This window comes from Bolinopsis microptera, chromosome 13, assembly GCF_026151205.1.
Source record: "Bolinopsis microptera isolate Bmic1 chromosome 13, MBARI_Bmic_1.0, whole genome shotgun sequence".
Classification (NCBI taxonomy): Eukaryota; Metazoa; Ctenophora; class Tentaculata; order Lobata; family Bolinopsidae; genus Bolinopsis; species Bolinopsis microptera.
Genome location: NC_087084.1, coordinates 78,450 through 87,270, shown reverse-complemented (window position 1 = coordinate 87,270; position 8,821 = coordinate 78,450). Strand labels below are relative to the sequence as shown.

The 8,821-nt window shown below is 35.8% G+C and overlaps 2 protein-coding genes across 2 annotated transcripts in view; one reads left to right on the top strand and one right to left on the bottom strand.

Moving 5' to 3' along the window:
- The window catches only part of LOC134825582 (N-acetylgalactosamine-6-sulfatase-like), a 62,111-nt gene that overhangs the window by 13,516 nt on the left and 39,774 nt on the right, over positions 1 to 8,821 (bottom strand).
- LOC134825585 (ORM1-like protein 1) overlaps positions 1,433 to 8,821 on the top strand; it is a 77,001-nt gene continuing 69,612 nt past the window's right edge. Inside the window, exon 1 of the mRNA XM_063837824.1 lies at positions 1,433 to 1,456. The gene's annotated coding sequence lies outside the window, so the exon portion shown is untranslated. The remainder of the gene's footprint in view (positions 1,457 to 8,821) is intronic.

Below are 8,821 nucleotides of genomic sequence, written 5' to 3'. Positions count from 1 at the left end.
AATCTTAAAACTAAAGGGGATGACAAGGAAAAGAGGAAGGAAAAAGAATAACGGAACAAACAATTAATTAAAGTATTTACAGGAGCATAAGTTATTGTAAATAAATAAAATAAATAAATAAATAAAGTCAATTTTTACAGCACAGCAATACCTTACAAGACATTTTTGTGGCGGACCTATTTGCGACGACCGAAATTTTGGCGGTCCGAAAATATGGCGAAATTGAACAAAAACCGTCACATTTCGGACGTCACAGAAAATAAGGGTATTTTTCATCATTTTGTTTTCTGACACAAAGCTAAAGGAAATTCAAACTTTTCTAAAAATCGGTAAAATCATGTTGAAACAAAATGAAACTTATAAATCGATTTCTTCATCTTCCTCTAAGGGGTCCGGCTCGACTCTTTCAGTTTCACTTATTGAGTTTGGTATTAAATTGTTTATCTTGACTTAGTCTCTTATAAGACGTTTATGTTAGCACATAAATGTAATTTATTGTAAATTTAAAACGTATTACTTGACATTAAATTCATCATGGAATATTGTGTTTATTTGTCCCACCATCATATCACTAACTTTTCAAGAACAAAATGAATCGATGAAGCCACAATTATTGGAATAAGCTAAAAATAATGCGACGTATTCTATTACGACGACCGAAATTTTGGCGGTCCGAAAATATGGCGAAATTTCGGGAAAACCGTCGCATTTCGTACGTTATAAAAATGTCTTGTAAGGTATCAACGTGTAGTGGCGGTAGTTGGAGCACTATCTGGAACAGAGACGTGGCAAAGATAAAGTTCGAAACCCATGACACAGCATCTGATTACTACAGACCACAACCAGGTGATTAATGACAACAAGCATCGTGATTACGTGTTTTCTGTCTAAATTTCAAGTGTGTTATTTAACATAATATAACACATATATAGGATATGGGATATAGGATAGTTATTAGTTAGCATATTGTTAATTATAACTGAATAAAGTGGTAATAATTTTATCAGTTACTGTTTTCCGAATGAGATAAATCACATTCTTTCAATGAAGGCAGAGTTATAATCATATTGGCGATAGCGGATTGCAAAATAGCTAACTATAATTTATAAATATTGCATATTTTGTAGTAGACATCATGGAGACAAGCCATTTTCAGCTACTAAAGGTTAAAACAATTATCAATCGAAAACTGATGTTTTTACAAAATATCTTGAACATAAGCAGTAAATTATTTTACCAAAAAAATCAAAACTGTTTTGGTTCAATATTATACAGTATTTGAGACTTGGACTCCCGAGCAAACGATAGTATAGTTATGTTAGAAGCTGCTTGAGAGGGTTCAGGTTGGGACAGGAAAACTAAATCGCGGAAGAGAAGATAAGAAACCGTCAAAATAATAATTGTATCACACAGTTTTAAACTATTTTCACAACTACAATTAAATACATTTATTGAGGTCCCAATGTCAAAGCGATAGAAGAGACTATGACGTGACCGTTTGTATCCTAAGCAACGCATCTACTTCCTGGGCTACAGTATTGACTTCGCCATTTTCTCCTCCCTCACCGCCATTTTCTCCTCCCTCTTCCTCACATCACTATGGATCTGAATTCTGTTACCAATGTTTTAAACTCGTTTTCATTAAATGAGCTGAAAGCTCTCAAGGCCAGTGTTGAGAATGTCATGAAACTTAAGAGAAATTCTGTTAAATGCGAGGACTTCTTGGAGTTGCATTCAGATTTTGTTCAGAACAAGAGTGTTCAACATGGCACGTTGATGTCTGAACTTGAAACACTTATGGCCAAGCAAACTGCTGTGAAAACTGCCACAAAGTGGCTCACTTCGACTGGAGAAGAATATGTATGGTCTTCCTCAAATGGACACACCACGACTAAGGAGCCAATCGATATTTTAAATTATCCTGGGATATCAGAGCTTATGCATGATATCAACTCCAAGTTTGGCTGCAAGCTAAACTCATGCCTAGCAAGCATGTACAAGTCTGGTTCTTGTGCAACTAGGTACCACAACGACGACGAGGTGTCTCTTGACCAGTCGCAAGGTATTTATGTAGTTTCATTTGGAGCTGAGAGGACCATCGACATAATTCCAGAAAATGGGGATAAGCGATGTAACAGTAAATGCTATATCACCCCAAAGGACTGTAGTTTGTATATTATGAAACCGGGGTGTCAGGAATATTGTCTTCACAAGGTTCGTGCAGAGAGCTCAGTTAAGGGGACTCGGTATAGCTTATCTTTTCGCTGCCAGATACCGAAGACAGATACAAATGTAGTCAAGGAGCAGATTGCCCGCACTACAATTCCTATGCCGCCCACCACCACCTCAACACCAACCCTTTACTACCGAAATACTCCAAGAAAACCGAAGAGCAGGAAAACCACTGTCCTGTTTGGTACGTCAATGACAAAATTCGTACGGACAAATAAGTTGGGATTCCGGGGAAGGAAAGTAATCAATGTGTCTCAAAGTGGTGCAAAAATTAGAGACATCACTGAAAACATTCATAATTTTCATAAAACTCATGCAGCTGCAGAAGCTGACGATATTGAAAAAATTATATTGAGTGTTGGTACAAATGACATTAAACATTCTAAGTATGGGGTTCAGTTCCTTAGGAAGTATCTCACTGAATTAATTGACACCACTAAGCAGTTATTTCCCGCTGCAATTATAATTATCCAATGTTGTCTTCCTATTAAATGTTTATATTCCTACATAGCAAAGAATGTTCTAGATTTTAATAATCTACTTAAAGACTTATGCCTAAATAATAATTGCGTGTTCTTAGACTGTTTCTCAGTCTTTTTAACTCGAGACTTTAGATCATGTAATGAACTTCTATACCATGATTGGCTTCATCTCAACATGAGAGGAGTAGGTTTACTGTCCACTTGGCTTAAGTTTGTTGTAAACGAACACAGTTTTGACAGGGTTGTAAATAATCTTCTGGGAATTTAAATCTTTGATCTTTTCTTCCATTTAATATTTTGATTAAGACGTTGCGCCTAAAATTAAAACTCAAACAAATCTCTGATTTAATCTTTTTCTCAATTTTATGCCTCCCATTTCAGGTACATTCGGTCACTGTCCATTTTCCAATATGTTAGACAATGAATCGTTTAGACTTAGAATAGGTCTTTTTGCATGCAAAAGGCCTCGTACACAGTCAAGAAATGCACTTATACATATCAACACGTTTATACCTAACAAAATTTACACATTTAAGTCTCCATACACCCCACACATCAACTACAATTATCATAATCATATGTTTCTCTTCTATTCTCTCATCATGACTTACTTTCTCCCAATTCTTCTCTCCACGGTTAGGTCCATGAACACCGTATTCCCCCTAGATTCTAATATTCATTCCTCTCTACTCCTTGACAGCCCACGTTATCTTATACCATTTCTTGCTTGCTCCCACATCAAACTTTTCTTTGTAATTATCTCCTCATGGTTTATAAGAAATGTTCTTCTCCCTGGTAAGATGAATAGAGTCAAGTATTCCAGCCGCCTCAGGCGTCTAGTCTCTTTATTCATTCTTTGGGTTTTCTCTCTTAACTTTCTTTTGATAACTCTTGTTAATCCTTCTATGCTTAATCCAGGTCCCAACTCCCTATCTGTACTCTACCAAAATGTCCAAGGTCTCATTCCTTTCAGTAACCTAAGCTCCTCCCATCCCCTTCTTGATGGTAATAAGATTTCCGAACTTCAATCCTTTGCTAACATAGAGCAGCCTGACATAATTGCCCTAAATGAGACTTGGCTCAAAAAATCTATTTCTAGCAACGAAATCTTTCCTTCTTCTCAATATGAAATCTTCCGCAATGACCGCACGAGAAAGACTCATCCTCAAGATCCTAATAACCCTAAAAAGTTTAGGGAAAATGGAGGTGGTGTTCTTTTGGCTGTTCGGTCTGATCTCGACGCCACTACAACCCGACTACCAGTTAGCCTAGGTGCAGAAATGCTTGCCGTTAAAATTTCTTTTCCTAACAAAGAGAGTATTGTAATCTGTACTTGTTATAGAGTAGGAACTCTTGGGTTACCTAATCATGATGTCATAGTTAGTTATATTCGCAAGCTAGTTTCCAAAAAGAATCCCCCTAAAATCTATGTTATTGGTGATTTTAATCTCCCCCATACAGACTGGCTATCTTCATCCAGTACTGTACCTATTGAGCAATCCTTCATAGATTCTTTCAGTGATCTTTCTCTCTCCCAGTTGATCACATCACCCACCCATAAAAGTGGTAATACATTAGACATTCTTCTCAGTAATTATGATAACACAATCGATAACTTGAATGTCTGTGATCCTCATTCCGTGTGCAAATCTGATCATTTTCCTGTCACTTTTTCAATTAAAAGCTCCTTTTCCCGTAAGAAAACTCCTAAACGTAAAATCTATAATTTTAAGAAAGCAAACTGGGACATGATTAATCGTGAATTATGCTCGATTAATTGGCAAGTCCTAGAATGCCTTGATCCTGATTCGTCTTGGAAGTTAGTTAAAGACTGCATTATGAATTTAGTTGATATACATATTCCTAAAGTAATTATTAAATCAGAGTTCCAACCCCCGTGGTTCGATAGTGAACTTTTTTCTTCATGCCGTAAAAAAGATAGACTCAGAGCTAAATTTAAAATTTCTGGTTCTATTTCTGATGAGTTAAAGTTTGTTACTAGCCGTAAAGATTTTAAGAGGCTCTCATCAGCCAAAATAAGAGATAATCTTTTTAATAGTGATGATCCAGCGCTTATAACTAAGAAGTTTTGGTCACATGTTAAGTATAAATCTAACTCCTGCCGTATTCCTAATTGTGTTAGTTATTCTGGACAGCTTCGGTTCAATCCCAAAGATCAAGCTGAACTTTTCAATTCTTTCTTTTATAACCAGTTTTCGGATCCTTCACTTTATGACACTGACATCTCCTATGTCAATGATGTTGATTTTGATATTGACTTCGATCATCGGGATGTTCGTAAGCTTCTTTCAAATATTAATTCAAATAAAGCCCAGGGACCAGATGGCATACACGGTAAAATTCTAAAAAATTGTTCCGTAGGTTTAGCTTACCCTCTAACATGCATTTTTCGTGGATCCTACAACAGCGGCTACATTCCACAAGAATGGAAACTTGCAAATGTTGTCCCAATATTTAAGAAAGGTAAGAAAAGTGAGGTTGAAAACTATAGACCAATATCCCTTACTTGTTTAGTCATGAAAGTTTTTGAGCGCATTGTTAAACGTAAACTGCTTTCTTTGACAAGTACCCTTCTTGATCCCAGGCAGCATGGTTTTCTAGAGCACAAGTCATGCACAACCAATATGGTTGATTTTTGTGATAGCCTGGCATTGTCTCTTAACGAAAACATTATCAATCATGTTGTGTATTTTGATTTTGCTAAGGCATTTGATTCTGTAAATCATGATATCCTTCTTCATAAGCTAAAGACCTTATATAACATTGATGGTACACTTCTCAAATTTCTTACCAATTACCTTCAAGGCCGTTACCAAAGAGTGGTTATTGGTAATGAGATGTCATCTACCCTCTCAGTTAATTCTGGTGTCCCCCAGGGCTCTATCCTTGGTCCCTTACTTTTTGTATTGTTTATCAATGATATTCCTCTTGGCCTTTCGGATAATACTGATATTGTTTTGTATGCCGATGATACAAAAATCTGGCGTAAAATACATTCATCTTCTGATAATACCAATTTACAAATGGATATAGACTATCTCTCTGACTGGGCACTTAGAAACAAAATGCGATTCCATCCAGCAAAATGTAAAGTGCTTATTGTTTCAGGAAAACCATCTTTATCTCCTCCATTCGCATATAATCTTGATGGCTCTCCTCTTGTGTATGTAGAGTTAGAAAAAGATCTTGGAGTCGATGTTACTCCTAAGCTCAGTTGGAATAGTCAGTGCGACAGAATTTATACTAAGGCCTGCCAAAAACTTGGTATGGTCAGAAGAGATGGCCATATTGTCATTGATCAGAAACGTCGCCGGGCGCTTTACCTCTCCCTGGTTCGTAGCCAATTCGAAAATTGTTCCATAATCTGGCGCCCTTGTAATAAATCACTTAGTGATAAATTAGAAAGTCTCCAAAAGAGAGCTATTAAATGGATTCTGTCTGAAGAGGGCCGCAGTTATCCACCTGAGCAATATGTCAAAAAGTGCAAGCTTGTCGACATTCTCCCTTTGTCTCAAAAGTTTGACTTGAATGATCTTATTTTTTTCCACAAAGTTCTGAACAATTTAATTCCTGTATGGCTGCCTCACTATCTCACTTTATATCAGGGCACTTCTCGACTAAGACGTTGCCACCTCGACAGTCTGTCTATTGTGTCATCAATTTTACCTAAGTTAAGTCAGAATTCACACACCTTATGTACCTCAAATAGCCCACTGGCAAAATCATTTTTCTACAGAACTCATATACTGTGGAATGGACTCCCTTTACAGGTAAGACAGATTGTGTCTACAAGTGTTTTCAAAGCTGAGGTCACTAAGCATCTATGGAAATGTTTATTGGATAGTGAAACAACAGCCTAGCCTAGTCTCTTTGCTCCCCATATTATTATTATTTTTGTTTTATTAATTTTTTTATCTACCTTCCTATACTTTCAACATCATATCACACTTCACCCGCACACCTCACACATTAATGACCATATCAGACCTGTATCTAATGTATCTGGAATTTGACGTATTGAAATACCAATTTTGACTATATATCCACAGTTATTCACCATGGATTTGTTTGTTATTAAATAGTTTTTTATAAATTTTTGGATTTAGATTAATTCGATGTAATGGGTCCAAGTTACTGCGGACATAGTTCACTATGTGTTTACCGTGTTTGGGTGCCCATCATATTTTACAGATGGGGGCGATATTTTGAACGATTCTATTTTATATTCATCTATTGCTGTACTCTGTAAAATTTGAAAAGTATTTAATAAAACTTAATTAATCAGTTTAACGTGATTTGATATGACATATCGACAGTGAGCTGTACGGGACTGAAGGCTGAGTGGATAACTGCGATCAGAACAACAACACAGTTCCCAGTAGTTCCAGGAACCGTAATGGAAGTGAATTGTGTTGAATCCAGAGCTCTCAATAAAGGGAGCAGCGAGGTGACCTGTACCTCAGGGACGGAATTTAGTTTCGAATTTAATGAACCCGAGTGTATAAATACAGGTATTGTAGAAGCGAATACGCTAAATGGCCATAGCATCACTACAAGAGGATAACTAAACTCTTCATACAACCAGGATAGTATCACCAGAACCGACGAAAGGGGGTAAAATAATGTCGTAAGGGGGAGAGTCGGTTAATGGTTATATTACTATAGAAAACTGATTTAATTTAATTTTACAGTTGATGGGCTATGACCAATAGCTCAGATGATACTGCAATCTAACCTAGATATCTAAATAAGAAACGGTTTGTTTGAGTTTTCCGGGAGGAAAAGTATGACAGCAGAAACCCAGTACCCAAAGGTCCCAAGAAAAGTTATCGAGGTAACCTGCTCTGAGATATCAACACAACAGCATTTGACAAAGAAAAATAAATGTAAGATAAATTTAAACTCAAAAATTTAACAAACAATGCATTGTTATTATAACATAGTAAAACACTCTGCTTTATATATATATTAAGTCTAAATCAAAACACTTAATACAATCGTGAGATGTACGTAGAATCTATTTCAATTTTTCAACATGAACCCTTGATGATTATATAGTCTAACAAATATTAGAAAACTAACCGCAAATCCGGTGATTTCCATTTCAAATGACAAAAACCAGAAGATCTTAATAAGGTTCAACGATAATCTACTCCTATCTCAAGTTATTAATTAACAAACCCAGGAACGAAGATGATGCTGTATAAATTCTATACGAATGTCGACAGAATAGAGATGAACAGGAAGAAAGAGAGAGAATGTCAGCTCCAATTAATTTATGAGAATTCAAGGTTAGTAAGAAAAATGTCCATTTAAATTACCCGCTTAAAATATTTCCATCGCGTTACATAATACTTAATAAATGTAATAGATTTGTAGTGTTGTAATTAGTTTTGAACTGTTGAAGTTTATCCAGCCCTAATAAACCTTCGTTTTTAAACCTATACTTTCAGCTTTTCAAGAGTTTATATTCCCAATTAGTCAGACTGAGCAGGTTGAGCTGTAGTAAATAGTAATACACAGTTCTGAGGTGTTAAAACATTTTCATTACTATCTTCAGTAACATCCTCAAATTATTTGTTATATAGTAGTGTTGAAAGTATGATCAGCAGTTACAATTACGCTACGTACCTATACTTAATACGTAAAATCTAGTTAATTGTAACAACATACACCATTGATAGCTTGGTGATATAGTTTAGCTAATATTAGAAACTGACTGAAAATCCGGTGCTTTCCTTTTCAAATGTTAAAAGCGAGAAGATCATTATATCGTCAATTGATGATAATCTACTCCTATCTTAAGTTATTAATAACCAACCCAGGAACGAAGACGATGCTGTATAAAGACTATGTTCAGCAGGAGGAAAGGGAGGATATCAGCTTCAACCATTTAATCAGAATTGAAGGTTGTTTAAAATGCCCCTTTTTAGAGTGCTTTTTCGTGATATACGGCAACACTTCTATTGTGTTGCATTCTTAAAATTCAATTGCTGTTTGATACACACATTGCTATTATCTAACTTATTTTCAACTTGACTGTGATCAAATTTACTTTCGCATTTTGAAGATGAATTGTGCTGATT